Below are 17,143 nucleotides of genomic sequence, written 5' to 3'. Positions count from 1 at the left end.
ATCCTATTGGCCAAAATGTGTTTTACTTTCAGCCAATTGGATTAACCAAAGTACTCTGACACAAAAAGAACATAATAAAACATCTGAAGGGGAGAACATCTAATTAGGGCCCTTTTCCACTAAGCACATTTTGATCCATAAATCATATTGTACCCGTTTTGCCAATAGCGACAGCCTGGAGATGAATATGTAAAATGCCTTGCTGGGTTTTAGAGCCAGGAAAAGGTCCGCCAGCACCCAAGGCTGAGACACCAAAGTGCGCCCCCCCCCCCATCCCTCCTATCCCAGCTGTCCCACACTGATTGCTATTAGAGTAAGAGGCACCCCAGGGCCCCCGCCAACACCTTAATCTCCAGTTATCTGGCTTGCAGTCACTGCCATGTATCCCCTTTTCCTATGCTTCAAACACAATAGGGAAATGATAGCTGAGTGAGATGTGCACCTCCTCCTACACTGCGCCCTGAGGCTGGAGCCTCTCTCGCCTCTGCCTTGGCGAGCGGAACTGAGGCGCTCATTTAAAAGGAAAGCAGGTTGCTGCAGTGGACTTGCGATAACAGCCACAGCAAGGGACCGGAGGATCGTACAGAGATGGCGCAGGCACAGGAAGGCTGCAGGGGGGGGGCAGAAGCCCCAGGTAAGTGAAACTTTTTTTTTTTTAATATTAGTTTTCCTTTAAGGTTAGCTGGGGACATTCCTATAATTAAGCCACTGGGAGACTTGGGCGCAGGGTAAAGCCGAAGAGCGGCTCACCCTGCTCCTGCAAAAGTTCTGGCGGCGTTATTTACTATTCCTCCTCCAGGTCGCAATGGATAATGGGCAAAGCTGTAAATCAAATTACGCTGTTTTTAAAGGGCAAATGAAGCGAGAGGGATATGGAGGATGCCAGATTTATCTCCTTAAAAACAATTCCAGTTGCCTGGCTGTCCTGCTGATCCTCTGCCTCTAAGGGCTCGTTTCCACTAGTGCGGCGTGCGTCTCGTAGACGCACGCCGGCACTGAGCGGGTGGGCGGGATCGCAGGCGATTCCCATCAGCCGTGCCATGCACGGCTATGGGAATCGCAGCCTCTGCCGCGAATTCTGTGGGGGTTTCCGGCCGAATCGCTACTGCAAGCGATTCGGCCGGCGGCGCCGTTATCCCCTATGGCAGAGTTTCCCCGCGCGATTTGCCTGCGGGGAAACTCTGCGGATTCGCGGCCGTTTCCGCGAGAGTGGAAACGGGCCCTAATACTTTCAGCCATAGCCCCTGAACAATCATGCAGCAGATCAGGTGTTTCTAACATTGTCAGATCTGACAGGTTTAGCTGCATGCTGGTTTCTGGTGTTATTCAGACACTACAGCAGCCAAATAGGTCAGCAGTGCTGTCAGGCAACTTGTATTGTTTAATATGGCAGCCTCCATATCCCTCTCACTTCAGTTGTCCCTCAAAGTAATTTGAGCGCCTTTTGACGGCACCCAAATTACTGTCTAAGCGCAGCTATAGTTGAAATTCCTATTTGGTGCCAGCTGTGCCAAAATCCCCAGTGATGTTTTTACAGCGCTCCTAGCTGGGGGAGGGATGTGGGTGGGTAAAGCTGGCCAAGTGGGGTGGGTGGTTGAGGTTAGCCGTGGGACAGGGAAGTTAGGGATAGGCATGGACAGTGGGAGTGTTCAGTGTAAGAATAGGGTTATGTTTAGCTTTAATAAAATATTGGTGTGTATTACTGACATTTTATTATCGTCCTTTTCACTGCAATAGTAGAATGTCGGTAAGGGTCTGTACACACTGGATGCGTTGCACTGCGTTTTTAAAATCACAAGGCCTTTTGAAAAATTATGAAAATTGTGATGACCTGTACACAGTGGTTCAATGTGTTGTTAAAAAACGTAATCGCAGTGACCGGTGTGCTTTTTAAGCACTGCCCTTAAAAAAATGCATGAAAAAAACGCAATTCATGCGATTTTCATTGCGTTATATAATTTAACAATCACGAAACCAGCAACAGATGGCCTCAGCAAAATTGCATCACACTGCGTTAGGTGATTTTCAGTGTGTACAGGCCTTAAATCTACAGATATTTTACTATATGCTTTTCTAGGTGAACCAGCAGCATTGAGGGGCGGGGCAGTGACATATTGAAGGGCGGGCCAGTGTTTCGGTGCCAAGCTGTGGCTAACAAGGTAACAGCTTCTGCTGTATTGCTTGGAGATCAGGGGGCGGAGCTGCTCAGTCTGACAGCACTAAGGAGGGGAGGAGCAGCCACATTCTAAGGGGCGGGCCTGAGTACTCTAGACTAGAGGCCTGCGCGGGTCCACTTTTTCATACCCGCACCCGACCCGCTTCCTGGTGAATTTGATACCCGCAACCCGACCCGCTACCCGCGACTCGCTTTTTTACATTTTCTTGTAAAGTGCACATTTAAAGTAACATTGGGAGCTGTAAAGTTAATAAAACCTATTTTTATACTCAAACCAAAGCTAAAGAAGGTTTTAAGGTTGCTTTCACTACCCGCGACCCGCAGACCGCTACCCGCAACCCTACCCGCACCTGCAGTTTAAATCAATTCGGGTACAGGCCCGGGCCCTGTGTATATCACATAACCCCAGCATTGCAGATAGAGGGAAAGTCACTTAGGGTGCATACACACATCCAACATTGATTGGCCAATTGCTAGCCACTTGTACCACCTCAATGTAGAGTGAGGGTGAACAGACTTTAACCACTTGCCGACCGCGCACTCATACTGCGCGTCGGCAAAGTGGCAGCTGCAGGACCAGCGACGCAGTATTGCGTCGCCAGCTGCAGGCTGATTAATCAGGAAGCAGCCGCTCGCGCGAGCGGCTGCTTCCTGTCAATTCACGGCGGGGGGCTCCGTGAATAGCCTGCGGGCCGCCAATGTAAACACAAGCGGAAATAATCCGCTTTGTTTACATTGTACGGCGCTGCTGCGCAGCAGCGCCGTAAGGCAGATCGGCGATCCCCGGCCAATCAGCGGCCGGGGATCGCCGCCATGTGACAGGGGACATCCTGTCACTGGCTGCACAGGACGGATAGCGTCCTGTGCAGCCCGGAACACCAGGGGGGCCAGGTAGGAGAGGGAGGGGGAGGATTTCGCCGTGGAGGGGGGCTTTGAGGTGCCCCCCCCCCCCGCAACACCGGCAGGCAGGAGCGATCAGACCCCCCCAGCACATCATCCCCATAGTGGGGGAAAAAGGGGGGCGATCTGATCGCTCTGGATGCACCCTGATCTGTGCTGGGGGCTGTAGAGCCCACCCAGCACAGATCACAAATAACAGCGCTGGTCCTTAAGGGGGGGTAAAGGGTGGGTCATCAAGTGGTTAAATACTAAGACCAGTTTGTGCAAGTAAGCCTCTCATACGACATGGCAGCGAGTGATACAATTTGCTAATGATTGGCCAATCGAAATTGGATGTGTGTACCAAGCTTGAGTATGGATAGGCATAAGCACGTCACTGAGTATATAACTGCATGATGCATGTACAGCAGTATATACAGCACAGCACACGCTCTCTCACCTTTCCCTGTTGTACATAATGCCTGACCTCCATCCACTAGCATGGCACAGCAATAGCAGAGGGGCGTGGTCACGTGTCACTGCAGGTGCCATCCTCAGCGGTGCACGAGCTGCCCACGCGCGTCACAATAGCTGCTATGACGTCACCCCGGCACTCATCCTCCTCAGACGGAGCGGCGACAGCATCAGAGGCCTCTCTCTCTCTATATATCCCCGATAGCCAGGAGCGCTCAGCCACGACATTCTCCGGCAGAAGCTCCAGGAAGGAACAAGCAGTTATATCCCGGAGCTCCCCCTAGCGGCCGGTAGCAGGAATTACACAGTGAGGTAGGATGGAGGCGATAGAATTAGACTTCTTATAACAGAAATAGGTTTATGGCACCCATCCTGGGCTGATCGATTACTTTTAAAAAAAAAAACTGCCTTGAATTCCTTTTGGTAGCAAATATCAGGTCAGGGTCTTTATCCTGAGGGGGACTTTACCCTGAGCAGCAGTCATTGACCACAATGGGCTCTATTTACTAACAGGCAAAAACACCGCAAAATGTTACCGCTATATTCCCGCCAGCGGTAAACTCTGCATTTTTTCCACATTCACTAATATTTTCCGCATGTTTTCCGCATGCGGGAAAAAAGATGCGGAAACAGCCATTATTCATGCGGGAATCATGCGGTAAAAAGGTCGCATGAAAAAGTGTTTCGAAAAAATAAATTAAAAGTCCAGCTATTCGTAGGTGATTAAAAAAAATCAGTAAATAACGACGAAATGATGCGCCTGAACATTTTTGAGAATTGATTTTTTATTGCGGAAAATACCGACTTTTGCGGAAATTTTTCCGCATGAATCCCGCACTTTTACTGCACTTTTTCCGCATGCGGAAAAAACATGCAGAACATTTTGAGAATTTCAACTTGACGGTATTTTGGTCGCAAACTTCCCGCATGTACTTTACCACATGCGGGAAGTCTTTGAGAATAGAGCCCAATGTCCCCTTACAAAGCGACTCCGGGGCCCTGCAAAGCTCCGCCTCTAAATCGAACCACAGCCCCGCCCCCCACTAGTCCACGATAAGCCTCGTCTCCAATGGCCGTAAGCTCCGCCTACAGTCATATGCTTGTGTGCAGCTGAGTGCTAACCTGGGGAGGTGAGTTAAAGGGAACCTTATTAAGTAAAAAAAAACAAAACAGGTGTAACTTACCTGGGGCTTCTACCAGCCCCCTGCAGCTGCCCTGTGCCCATGCTGTCACTAAGCTGCCCTCCGGTCCCCCTTAGCGATCCTCTTCCAGACTGACTGGCCACTGCACATGTGCGTCTCCTCAATAGCGCTCCCATCTATGTGCAGTAGAGATTTTTTAGTACTGCAAATTCGCAGACTGCTCCCATCCATGAGAGCGCGATTAGGAGGCGAGCGGACCAGAGGCTCTCATTAGAACGAAAGTAGGGTGCTGCGGGGTGCTGGAGGATGAGTACAGGGCAGCTGCAGGGGGCTGGTAAATGCACTTTTTTTTGTCTTTCATACAGTTAAGGTTCACTTTAGTTCACCCTCTGCTGTGCTGTGTATTCGGGGCCCTCTCTTGCCACATAAACAGGGCTCTCTGGCTACCTATGTGGGAGACTCTGAAATAGGACATTTGGGTGCTGCCATAGGCAACCATTCAGATATTTAAATGGACACCTGTGTAGGTGCCCCAAAAATTCTAACCAGCCCCTAGAACCGGCCCTGGCCATACTTTCCAACTTTTTGAGATAAGAAATAGGGACACTTAAGCCACACTCCTGCCACACCCTTGATCACGCCCTAGGCACCCCCCTAGTCGCGCATACCATAAAGATTTCAAAATAAAAATATGTTATTTTATAATTTAAACCACACTGGTACTTTCTATCCTGGTTAATTTTCCTTCATATTAACATTTGAAAATAAGAAATATACATATGATTACATAGATAAATACATCAGTCATGAAAGAGGGACAAATGAGGAAGAAAGAGAGACACGGTCCCCAAAGAGGTACTGTCCCTCCAAAACAGGGATAGTTGGGAGCTATGAAATGCTGCAAGAGACAGCTATGTGTTGCAAGGCTGGCATACAAGTACAGTAATGCTTGAACATCTAGTTGAAGAAACCAGTGTGAAAACCTTGTATTAAAGCTGTGCTTACTATTATACAGCCTGACAGTATATGCTGTGCCTAGAATTAATCTTGTATTAATAGATATAACATATATATTACAGTATAGTATATACAGCACTGGCAAGGTGTGCTTAATCGCACAGCTCCACGTCACCAGCGCAAGGCATCTACATCACCTGCGAGACGGAAACACGACCTCAGCGGACAACGGAAGCAGCGCTCGAGCGACAAAAGGCTGGAGGAGGTCGGTGTGTCTCTGCTCTACACAGCCGAGGAGGACGAGACTAGGAGCATCCCACGGAGTATCCAGGAACGGTATGTAACCCGGCAGCATTGTGCGAGGAGCTCCCCCTTGTGGACGTTACTGGGAAAATGTCCATTGAACTTGTGTGCGGAGCTCCCCCTTGTGGCTGTACTGTGAGAATGTCCATTGAACTTGTGTGCGGCGCTCCCCGTGTGGCCGTACTGTGAGAATGTTAATTTTTGCATATGTAAATACCAGGAGACAGTTACATTGGAGGGGGCTGTGAGAAAGCGTGTGTATAATCTGAGTGTGGGGAATACTGAAGTCTAAGCTGATGACAGTCTAGCTAGGTAATCACAATACAATAGGGGGTTTAATCATCAAAACAAGTTAACTGCTGGGTAGAGGCAGGGCATAATTGTAAGGCATTAGTATTTATATAGCGCCGACATGTTCCACTGCCGCCACCCCCTGTTCCAGTTTTCAACTTTAATGTGGACGAAGCCTTTGGGTACCCTCGGAGGGCCACTGAAGTACTCGGGTCTCCAGGTACTTCCAAAGATGAGCAGCTCCATACTAGAAGAACTGAAGAAGCAGCCGGCGGGATATTTGAACAAGAGCCCCTGCAGTGGAACGAGGGGACACAGAGGAACGGGAAGGCTATTAGGGATCCAGAATCTTCCCTCTTCTGAGGTGAGTATCTTACTTTTTTATGGCAGGTTACAGCTTTCCTTTTTAGGTTGGCACTCCACAATACAATATCAGCAACATCCTGTGTAAATAAACCTTCCAGCACTGTTCCTATGCTGTCCACTGACCAGTCCCATAATCCCTTGAGGGTGAAGCGAGTCATTCGATAGTAAGGCCCAACCGAACCCGGCACACACACAATATGGCCGCAAACTGTCAGCAGCTGCTGCTCATTACCCCTTGCAGTCACCTTCCACTGTCAGTCCCACAATTATTATGTAGCTCAGAAAAATATAAATTTCACTCATCTTCGGTCTGTGGATCCACACACACTGCACATTCCTCTTCACACACAGGCCCAACAGGGAGATGGAACATGATAGCTATCCTCTGATTCTTCTTAAAGGACCATTATCGCAAAACAATTTGAAAATTTAAAATGCATGTAAATACATAAATAAAAAGCACGTTTCTCCCAGAGTAAAATGAGCTATAAATTACTTTTCTACTATGTTGCTGTCACTTACAGTTAGTAGCAGAAATCTGACAGAACTGACAGGATTTGGACCATTAGTCCATATCCTCATAGGGATTCTCAGCATGGCCTTTATAAAGACGCTCCCTGAAAAGGATTTTTTTATTTGGGAGAAACGTACTTCTTATTTGTATGTGTTGACATATATTTTAAATTTACAACTTTCGCAATAGTGGTCCCTTTAAAGGACAACTGGAAAGAGAGGTATATGGAGGCTGCCATGTTTATTTCCTTTTTAAGCAATACGCATGCTGGATGGGGGTGATACAGGCTGCCTATTAGTGGCATATTGTAAATGCATGCTGGGTGGGGGTGACATAGGCTGCCTATTAGTGGCATATTGTGTGTGCGCATGCTGGGTGGGGGTGACACAGGCTGCCTATTAGTGGCATATTGTGTGGGCGCAGCTCGGTGGGGCTGACACAGGTTGCCTATTAGTGGCATATTGTGTGTGCGCATGCTGGGTGGGGGTGACACAGGCTGCCTATTAGTGACATATTGTGTGCACATGCTGGGTGGGGGTGACAAAGGCTGCCTATTAGTGGCAAATTGTGTGTGCATGCTGGGTGGGGGTGACACAGGCTGCCTATTAGTGGCATATTGTGTGTGCATGCTGGGTGGGGGTGACACAGGCTGCCTATTAGTGGCATATTGTGTGTACGCATTCTGGGTGGGGGTGACACAGGTTGCCTATTAGTGGCATATTGTGTGCGCATGCTGGGTGGGCGTGACAAAGGCTGCCTATTCGTGGCATATTGTGTGTACGCATTCTGGGTGGGGGTGACACAGGCTGGCTATTAGTGGCATATTGTGTGCGCATGCTGGGTGGGGCCCAGGTGCTTCAGGCTTTTTTGGAGGTTTGCGGTCCAATGGCTATGACCACGTGGGAAGCCTCACCCTCAAGGCGCAGGAACTGCGACTTAGATTTTGCCTGCGGCTACACTAAGCCGAAAGCGCCTGCTCTTGTCAGATTGTGGAAGCTAAGTGGCTTCAGGCCTGGTTAGTAGCTGTGTGGGAGACTGGCTGTGAATCCCAGGTGCTGCAGGCTTTTTTGGGGGGTTTGCGGTCCAATGGCTATGAGCACGTGGGAAGCCTCACCCTCAAGGCGCAGGAACGGCGACTTGGATTTTGCCTGCGGCCACACTAAGCCGAAAGCGCCTGCTCTCGTCAGATTGCGGAAGCTAAGCGGCTTCAGGCCTGGTTAATAGCTGCGTGGGAGACCGGCTGTGAACCCCAGGTGCTACAGGCTTTTTGGGGGGTTTGCGGTCCAATGGCTATGAGCACGTGGGAAGCCTCACCCTCAAGGCGCAGCAACGGCAACTTGGATTTTGCCTGCGGCCACACTAAGCCGAAAGCACCCGCCCTCGTTAGATCGTGGAAGCTAAGCGGCTTCAGGCCTGGTTAGTAGCTGCGTGGGAGACCGGCTGTGAACCCCAGGTGCTGCAGGTTTTTTTGGGGGGTTTGCGGTCCAATGACTATGAGCACGTGGGAAGCCTCACCTTCAAGGCGCAGGAATGGCGCCTTGGACTGCGCCTGTGGCCACACTAAGCCAAAAGTGCCCGCTGTCGTCAGATCGCGGAAGCTAAGTGGCATCAGGCCTGATTAGTAGCTGCGTGGGAGACCAGCTGTGAACCCCAGGTGCTGCAGGTTTTTTTTTGGGTTTGCAGCACAATGGCTATGAGCACGTGGGAAGCCTCACCTTCAAGGCGCAGGAACGGCGCCTTGGATTTTGCCTGTGGCCAAACTAAGCTGAAACCGCCCGCTCTCGTCAGATCGTGGAAGCTAAGTGGCTTTAGGCCTGGTTAGTAGCTGTGTGGGAGACTGGCTGTGAACCCCAGGTGCTGCAGGCTTTTTTTTGGAGTTTGCGGTCCAATGGCTATGAGCACGTGGGAAGCCTCACCTTCAAGGCGCAGGAACGGCGCCTTGGATTTTGCCTGCGGCCACACTAAGCCAAAAGCGCCCGCTTTCGTCAGATCGCGGAAGCCAAGTGGTTTCAGGCCTGGTTAGTAGCTGCGTGGGAGACCAGCTGTGAACCCCAGGTGCTGCAGGCTTTTTTTTGGGTTTGCGGTCCAATGGCTATGAGCACGTGGGAAGCCTCACCTTTAAGGCGCAGGAACAGCGCCTTGGATTTCGCCTGCGGCCACACTAAGCCGAAAGCGCCCGCTCTCGTCAGATCGCGGAAGCTAAGCGGCTTCAGGCCTGATTAGTAGCTGCGTGGGAGACCGGCTGTGAACCCCAGGTGCTGCAGGCTTTTATGGGGGGTTTGCGGTCCAATGGCTATGAGCACGTGGGAAGCCTCACCTTCAAGGCGCAGGAACGGCGCCTTGGACTGTGCCTGCAGCCACACTAAGCCAAAAGTGCCCGCTCTCGTCAGATCGCGGAAGCTAAGTGGCATCAGGCCTGATTAGTAGCTGCGTGGGAGACCGGCTGTGAACCCCAGGTGCTGCAGGTTTTTTTTTGGGTTTGCAGCACAATGGCTATGAGCACGTGGGAAGCCTCACCTTCAAGGCGCAGGAACGGCGCCTTGGATTTTGCCTGCGGCCAAACTAAGCTGAAAGCGCCCGCTCTCGTCAGATCGCGGAAACTAAGTGGCTTCAGGCCTGGTTAGTAGCTGCGTGGGAGACCGGCTGTGAATCCCAGGTGCTGCAGACTTTTTTGGGGGGTTTGCGGTCCAATGGCTATGAGCACTTGGGAAGCCTCACCTTCAAGGCGCAGGAAAGGCGCCTTGGATTTTGCCTGCGGCCACACTAAGCAGAAAGCGCCCGCTCTCGTCAGATCGTGGAAGCTAAGTGGCTTCAGGCCTGGTTAGTAGCTGCGTGGGAGACTGGCTGTGAACCCCAGGTGCTGCAGGCTTTTTTGGGGTTTGCGGTCCAATGGCTATGAGCACGTGGGAAGCCTCACCTTCAAGGCGCAGGAATGGCGCCTTGGATTTCGCCTGCTGCCACACTAAGCCGAAAGCGCCCGCTCTCGTCAGATCGCGGAAGCTAAGCGGCTTCTGGCCTGGTTAGTAGCTGCGTGGGAGACCGGTGGTGAACCCCAGGTGCTGCAGGCTTTTTTTGGGGTTTGCGGTCCAATGGCGATGAGCACGTGGGAAGCCTCACCTTCAAGGCGCAGGAACGGCGCCTTGTATTGTGCCTGCGGCCACACTAAGCCAAAAGTGCCCGCTCTCGTCAGATCGTGGAAGCTAACTGGCTTCAGGCCTGGTTAGTAGCTGCGTGGGAGACCGGCTGTGAACCCCAGGTGCTGCAGGAATTTCTTTGGGTTTTCGATTCAATGGCTATGAGCACGTGGGAAGCCTCACCCTCAAGGCGCAGCAACGGCGACTTAGATTTCGCCTGCGGCCAAACTAAGCCGAAAGCGCCCACTCTCGTCAGATCGTGGAAGCTAAGCGGCTTCAGGCCTGATTAGTAGCTGCGTGGGAGAGTGGCTGAGATCCCCAGGTGCTGCAGGCTTTTTTGGGGGGTTTGCGGTCCAATGGCTATGAGCACGTGGGAAGCCTCACCTTCAAGGCGCTGGAACGGCGCCTTCGACTGTGCCTGCGGCCACACTATGCCAAAAGTGCCCGCTCTCGTCAGATCGCGGAAGCGAAGTGGCATCAGGCCTGGTTAGTAGCTTCGTGGCAGACCGGCTGTGAACCCCAGGTGCTGCAGGCTTTTTTTTTGGGTTTGCGGTCCAATGGCTATGAGCACGTGGGAAGCCTCACCTTCAAGGCGCAGGAACGGTGCCTTGGATTTCGCCTGCGGCCACACTAAGCCGAAAGCACCCGCTTTAGTCAGATCGCGGAAGCTATGCAGCTTCAGTCCTGGTTAGTAGCTGTGTGGGAGACCGGCTGTGAACCCCAGGTGCTGCAGGCTTTTTTGGGGGGTTTGCGGTCCAATGGCTATGAGCACGTGGGAAACCTCACCTTCAAGGCGCTGGAACGGCGCCTTCGACTGTGCCTGCGGCCACACTATGCCAAAAGTGCCCGCTCTCGTCAGATCGCGGAAGCGAAGTGGCATCAGGCCTGGTTAGTAGCTGCGTGGGAGACCGGCTGTGAACCCCAGGTGCTGCAGGCTTTTTTTTGGGTTTGCGGTCCAATGGCTATGAGCACGTGGGAAGCCTCACCTTCAAGGCGCAGGAACGGCGCCTTGGATTTTACCTGCGGCCACACTAAGCCGAAAGCGCCCGCTCTCGTCAGATCGCGGAAGCTAAACGGCTTCAGGCGTGGTTAGTAGCTGCGTGGGAGATTGGCTGTGAACCCCAGGTGCTGTAGGCTTTTTTTTGGGTTTGCGGTCCAATGGCTATGAGCACGTGGGAAGCCTCCCCTTCAAGGCGCAGGAACGGCGCCTTGGATTTTGTCTGCGGCCACACTAAGCCGAAAGCGCCTGCTCTCGTCAGAGCGCGGAAGCTAAGCGGCTTCAGGCCTGGTTAGTAGCTGCGTGGCAGACCGGCTGTGAACCCCAGGTGCTGCAGGCTTTTTTTTGGGTTTGTGGTCCAATGGCTATGAGCACGTGGGAAGCCTCACCTTCAAGGCGCAGGAACGGCGCCTTGGATTTCGCCTGCGGCCACACTAAGCCGAAAGCACCCGCTTTAGTCAGATCGCGGAAGCTATGCAGCTTCAGGCCTGGTTAGTAGCTTTGTGGGAGACCGGCTGTGAACCCCAGGTGCTGCAGGCTTTTTTTGGGGGGGTTGCGGTCCAATCGCTATGAGCACGTGGGAAGCCTCACCTTCAAGGCGCAGGAACGGCGCCTTGGATTTTGCCTGCGGCCACACTAAGCCAAAAGCGCCCGCTCTCGTCAGATCGCGGATGCTAAGCGGCTGCAGGCCTGGTTAGTAGCTGCGTGGGAGAGTGGCTGTGAATCCCAGGTGCTGCAGGCTTTTTTTGGGTTTGCGGTCCAATGGCTATGAGCACGTGGGAAGCCTCACCTTCAAGGCGCAGGAACGGCGCCTTGGATTTTGCCTGCGGCCAAACTAAGCCAAAAGCGCCCGCTCTCATCAGATTGTGGAAGCTAAGAGACTTCAGGCCTGGTTAGTAGCTGCGTGGGAGACCGGCTGTGAACCCCAGGTGCTGCAGGCTTTTTTTGGGGTTTGCGGTCCAATGGCTATGAGCACGTGGGAAGCCTCACCTTCAAGGCGCAGGAACGGTGCCTTGGATTTTGCCTGTGGCCACACTAAGCCGAAAGCGCCCGCTCTCGTCAGATTGCGGAAGCTAAGTGGCTTCAGGCCTGGTTAGTAGCTGTGTGGGAGACCGGCTGTGAACCTGTGGGGGTAACACAGTTTGCCGATTAGTGGCATATTGTGTGTACGCATGCTGGGTGGGGTTGACTAGAGTTGGGCGAATAGTTCAGCTGTATTAGCCGAACTGTTCGGCTGCCCAACCTGTCATTTCGCTGTGGCTCTTACTACTTCCGGGTCGCAATGACCCGGAGTAGTACGTCTGCGCTGGCCCGGCGGAGCGCGTCCTAGATCGCGCTCCCGTTGCCGGGCACTCTCTGCGCATGTGTGTGACGTCATGAGTGACATCACACACATGTGCAGAGGTTTCCTAAGAGGAAACCAAAGTAATATATGACCACCCTATAAATCACACATACACTGACTGACATACACTGACAGCTTTTACCCCAGACTAATTTACCTTAACTGACTCATACTGACTGATACCCAGTCCCAGACAGACACACACTCACTTTAGAATGACATACCCAGACCAACACCTCATCCCATGGACTGTAGCATAGTGCTAACCACAGAGATGAGATTAGGATAAGATTAGACCTCCCCCCACACACACACCAAACACTTGAACAGGGCATATTGGTGAGCAGCACCACTTAGGAGCAGGAGATGTAGGATTAGATTAGGTGTTACATATCACACATGCACCCCAACACTAGAATAGCTTTCAGGGTGACTAGCACCAATTAGAGTAGGCCAGCATAGTGTAGTGTAGGCCCCGCCCGAAGAGAGTCTACCTTGTCGCTGGTGGGCGGGCTTACAATCCTGTTGGCCAAAGGTTTCATTTTTGCCAACTGGATTAACCAAAAGACTCTCAGGGCTGGAACCCACAAGTGCGATTTTGAGAGCATTTTTGGAGCGTTACAGAACGCTAGGGTTTAGCCAAAATGCTCAGCTAATGTAAATGGATGGGGTAACTTCCACTGGAGCGCTTGCGATTCCTCAGATCGCAAACGCAGGACATGGAGCATTTTGGGAGCGTTAGCGCTTCAGTGTAAAGTATATAAACTCTGGCGTAACCGCTCATCAAAAACTGCATGGAGCGATTTTGCTAGCGTTTTAACGTTACCACACACTGTAACAAAATTAAAATTAATTAAAAGGAACAATCAGGCTTTAAAACGCTAATCGCTATTCGCTACACAATCGCAGGCAAATTGATGCACTTTGTAAAATCACTTCCTAAAACGCTCATGAAACCGCTGACAAACTGCTCCTACAAAATGCTGGCGCTTGCGATTAGCGATAGCGTTTTGCAGTGGGTTCCAGGCCTCACTTAAAAAAAAATGCATGATTAGTTCTGTGGCCCAAGTCATCAATTTGAATGTGTTTTTTATTTCTTCCTGTCCCGAGGTACATCACTCAGTCCACAAAACTAAAGAAGACCTCCAGGAAGCAGTTTTTACTTTCACTTAAGGATTTTAAAAATGATTTCTTTGTGTTTCTTAAAGAACCACTATCGCGGAAAATTAAAAAAATGTAAACACATACAAATAAGCAGTGTTTCACCCCGATTAAAATGAGCCTTAAATTACTTTTCTCCCATCTTGGTGTCACTTACAGTAGGTAGTAACAATCTGACGGAACCAATAGGTTTTGGTCTAGTCCATCTCTTCATGGGGGATTCTCAGCATGGCCTTTATAACTTTCAAAGACCCTCCTTAAAAATAATTTATATAAAGATCCTGGCAGCCTCCCTGCTCGCTGCACACTTTTGTAGCAGTTAGACGGAGCAACTGCCATTCACTAAGTGCTTTTAAAAATAAAGAAAACCCTAAGAACGCCCCACTAGGAGATGGGCTAGTCCAAAACCTGTTGGTTATGCCAGATTTCTTCTACCCACTGTAAGTGACAGAAACATAGGAGAAATGTAATTAAGGGCTCATTTTACTCTGGAAGAAATGTACTTCTTATTTGTATGTGTTTACATGTATTTTACATTTTACATTGTTCACGATAATGGTCCTTTAAGCACCTGAGGAACACATGTTTATACCCCCCCTATTGACCAGGCCATTGTTTACATTTCCACACTTTACAACTTTAATGGTTTATTGCTCAGTCATGCAACTTAGCACCCAAATGAATGTTACCTCCTTTTCTTCCCACTAATAGAGCTTTCTTTGGGTGGTCTCTGATTGCTGCTGCAATCTTTACAGCCATTAGGAGGGACAGTTAAGTGACAGGGCTGTCCTCTGTACAGCGATGCGCTAGATTGCAGCACTGTACACATATTTATTAGCTGTTTATGTCCTTAAGTCAGCTTATCAGCTCCGATTGTGACTGGCAGGCTGATGACAAAACTCCGCTTTGTTTACAGCAGGGAACGCGTGCTCGAGCGAGCGCTCATTCCCTGAAAATCTCGTTTCTGGGGAGATCATGTCACCTGGCATGAGCAAGGAATGAGTAAGCCACTCTGCCACTTGCAATCCTGCGTTAGGCGGTCGCAGAGTGGTTAAAGTGATCCGGAACTCAATTTGCACTTCTTTGCAGCCATGGCGACAATACTCTTCTGAGTACAAACTGCTTAGAAACTCACACCTTTTTGGAATTAGAAATTGATTGGCTCATACAATTCCTTTTAAACAGTGCACCTTGCCTGTCTGTTTGCTGATCCATTCCTTCCAACACATTTCCTACATTACATTCAGCATATTGCTCCACCCCCTAGCATCATCTGTGAAGATGTGCTGAATATGGAGAAACCCCAAAAACTGTCCACTAAAATATTGCCACATCATCATTCTAATTACCTAATTATGCTTCTGTCATGTTTTAATTTCTGTTACTTCTCCCCATTACACCCTGTTGTTTATTTACCATGCCTTTCTCATCAAATGTACAGCCATGCATCAGCCACATGCCAGAGTGTCACAGTAGCCAGTGTGGCAAGATGATTGGTTGTGTCCCTGATGACATCAAAATGGGCCCTGATGACATCACAATAGTCAGAAAAGCATAAATAGGATGCTCTGGAGTCTCTTGAAGCAGATGATGCTAGACCTCTGGGGACTCCTGGACTGTGTTAGGTGTGCAAGGTGTCTTGCAAGGCGGCTATGGTAACAAAAAGTGCAGTTAGTTAATCATGGTATATTTTTTTTCTTTGGATGGCTACCTTAGCTTAATATAGTAGGTTATATTTGTTGGTTGCATGGTTAGGTTAGTTAATTATAGTAGATTGGTTTTTGTTGGTTGGATAAAAAATTATAGCTAGCTTCCAACTGACATTTATGCTCCATCTCTCCTTCTATTAACGCATTTCTGATACCGTTTATTTGTTTGGCTGGAACTACTATTATTTGCTTAGTGTAGGCAGCCCATTCTTCCTCATCTTACAATGGGGATCATTAAAATGAACCAGCCTGTTAGAGAGAATGAGCAAAGAAAACCTGTTGCTGAACTCTGGGGCCTCTAAGGCAAGTAGAAGAGTTCATGTTGTCTTTGTTTTCCACTCTTAGGGGGTCATGTGGTCCTCTTCGCTGCTTGTCCAGTCTGTGCATTCGTACAACTGTAAAGTGGGGAATGAGGGGGATACCGCTTTACGGAGGACAGATGAGCAGTACCCCGGTCAAACTGAGTGAAAGCAAGGGGAGTCAAGACTAGCTTGTTCTTCTCTGTGTGGACACCCAGGGAGCAGGAGGAAACCAAAGTAATTTATGACCACTCCTTTTGTTTATATATTTCTGATATAAACAGCTTGTGTGGAAGTTGTTGTCGTTAGTGTGAGTAGTCTATTCTTCCTCAACTTACACTGAGGAGTTACATGAGCTAGACTGCCGCTGAACTCCAGGGGCCCCCAGGGCACTTACAGAGTTTTAGGTTGTCCTTGTCGCATAGTCTTAGGTGGTCATACGGTCCTCTTCGCTGCTCATCAGGTCTGTGCATTCGTACAACTGTAAAGTGGGGAATGAGGGGGCTACCGCTTTACGGAGGACGGATGAGCAGTACCCCAGTCAAATAAGAGGAAACCAAAGTAATATATGACCACCCTATAAATCACACATACACTGACTGACATACACTGACAGCTTTTACCCCAGACTAACTTACCTTAACTGACTCATACTGACTGATACCCAGTCCCAGACATACACACTGTGACAGACACACACTCACTTTAGAATGACATACCCAGACCAACACCTCATCCCATGGACTGTAGCATAGTGCTAACCATAGAGATGAGATTAGGATAAGATTAGACCTCCCCACACACACACACCAAACACTTGAACAGGGCATATTGGTGAGCAGCACCACTTAGGAGCAGGAGATGTAGGATTAGATTAGGTGTTACATATCACACATGCACTCCAACACTAGAATAGGTTTCAGGGTGACTAGCACCAATTAGAGTAGGCCAGCATAGTGTAGTGTAGGCCCCGCCCGAAGAGAGTCTACCTTGTCGCTGGTGGGCGGGCTTACAATCCTGTTGGCCAAAGGTTTCATTTTTGCCAACTGGATTAACCAAAAGACTCTCAGGGCTGGAACCCACAAGTGCGATTTTGAGAGCATTTTTGGAGCGTTACAGAACGCTAGCGTTTAGCCAAAATGCTCAGCTAATGTAAATGGATGGGGTAACTTCCACTGGAGCGCTTGCGATTCCTCAAATCGCAAACGCAGGACATGGAGCATTTTGGGAGCATTAGCGCTTCAGTGTAAAGTATATAAACCCTGGCGTAACCGCTCATCAAAACCTGCATGGAGCGATTTTGCTAGCGTTTTAACGTTACCACACACTGCAACAAAATTAAAATTAATTAAAAGGACCAATCAGGCTTTAAAACGCTAATCGCTACACAATCGCA

The 17,143-nt window shown here is 49.9% G+C and overlaps 1 non-coding gene and 20 pseudogenes across 1 annotated transcript; all 21 read left to right on the top strand.

The window, feature by feature from the left end:
* Positions 1-8,047: 8,047 nt before the first annotated feature.
* On the top strand, positions 8,048-8,166 carry LOC137554251 (5S ribosomal RNA; annotated as a pseudogene).
* Positions 8,167-8,248: 82 nt separating this feature from the next.
* LOC137552782 (5S ribosomal RNA) lies at positions 8,249-8,367 on the top strand (annotated as a pseudogene).
* Positions 8,368-8,448: 81 nt separating this feature from the next.
* On the top strand, positions 8,449-8,567 carry LOC137549624 (5S ribosomal RNA; annotated as a pseudogene).
* Positions 8,568-8,649: 82 nt separating this feature from the next.
* Positions 8,650-8,768, top strand: LOC137554104 (5S ribosomal RNA; annotated as a pseudogene).
* An 81-nt stretch (positions 8,769-8,849) lies between these two features.
* On the top strand, positions 8,850-8,968 carry LOC137552885 (5S ribosomal RNA; annotated as a pseudogene).
* An 82-nt stretch (positions 8,969-9,050) lies between these two features.
* On the top strand, positions 9,051-9,169 carry LOC137549412 (5S ribosomal RNA; annotated as a pseudogene).
* Positions 9,170-9,250: 81 nt separating this feature from the next.
* On the top strand, positions 9,251-9,369 carry LOC137550299 (5S ribosomal RNA). The gene has a single exon (XR_011026906.1). It is a non-coding gene; the product is annotated as a 5S ribosomal RNA (ribosomal RNA).
* Positions 9,370-9,451: 82 nt separating this feature from the next.
* LOC137551415 (5S ribosomal RNA) lies at positions 9,452-9,570 on the top strand (annotated as a pseudogene).
* Positions 9,571-9,651: 81 nt separating this feature from the next.
* LOC137551641 (5S ribosomal RNA) lies at positions 9,652-9,770 on the top strand (annotated as a pseudogene).
* An 82-nt stretch (positions 9,771-9,852) lies between these two features.
* Positions 9,853-9,971, top strand: LOC137552578 (5S ribosomal RNA; annotated as a pseudogene).
* Positions 9,972-10,051: 80 nt separating this feature from the next.
* On the top strand, positions 10,052-10,170 carry LOC137551099 (5S ribosomal RNA; annotated as a pseudogene).
* An 81-nt stretch (positions 10,171-10,251) lies between these two features.
* Positions 10,252-10,370, top strand: LOC137553000 (5S ribosomal RNA; annotated as a pseudogene).
* An 81-nt stretch (positions 10,371-10,451) lies between these two features.
* LOC137553778 (5S ribosomal RNA) lies at positions 10,452-10,570 on the top strand (annotated as a pseudogene).
* An 82-nt stretch (positions 10,571-10,652) lies between these two features.
* Positions 10,653-10,771, top strand: LOC137551297 (5S ribosomal RNA; annotated as a pseudogene).
* Positions 10,772-10,853: 82 nt separating this feature from the next.
* On the top strand, positions 10,854-10,972 carry LOC137553978 (5S ribosomal RNA; annotated as a pseudogene).
* Positions 10,973-11,054: 82 nt separating this feature from the next.
* LOC137548037 (5S ribosomal RNA) lies at positions 11,055-11,173 on the top strand (annotated as a pseudogene).
* An 81-nt stretch (positions 11,174-11,254) lies between these two features.
* On the top strand, positions 11,255-11,373 carry LOC137554032 (5S ribosomal RNA; annotated as a pseudogene).
* Positions 11,374-11,454: 81 nt separating this feature from the next.
* LOC137550642 (5S ribosomal RNA) lies at positions 11,455-11,573 on the top strand (annotated as a pseudogene).
* An 81-nt stretch (positions 11,574-11,654) lies between these two features.
* On the top strand, positions 11,655-11,773 carry LOC137553260 (5S ribosomal RNA; annotated as a pseudogene).
* Positions 11,774-11,856: 83 nt separating this feature from the next.
* On the top strand, positions 11,857-11,975 carry LOC137553905 (5S ribosomal RNA; annotated as a pseudogene).
* Positions 11,976-12,055: 80 nt separating this feature from the next.
* Positions 12,056-12,174, top strand: LOC137552787 (5S ribosomal RNA; annotated as a pseudogene).
* The last annotated feature ends 4,969 nt before the right edge of the window (positions 12,175-17,143 follow it).

Source organism: Hyperolius riggenbachi, chromosome 2, assembly GCF_040937935.1.
Source record: "Hyperolius riggenbachi isolate aHypRig1 chromosome 2, aHypRig1.pri, whole genome shotgun sequence".
Lineage (NCBI taxonomy): Eukaryota > Metazoa > Chordata > Amphibia > Anura > Hyperoliidae > Hyperolius > Hyperolius riggenbachi.
The sequence above is the reverse complement of the archived record's forward strand: the minus strand, read 5'-3'. Positions and strand labels throughout refer to the sequence as shown.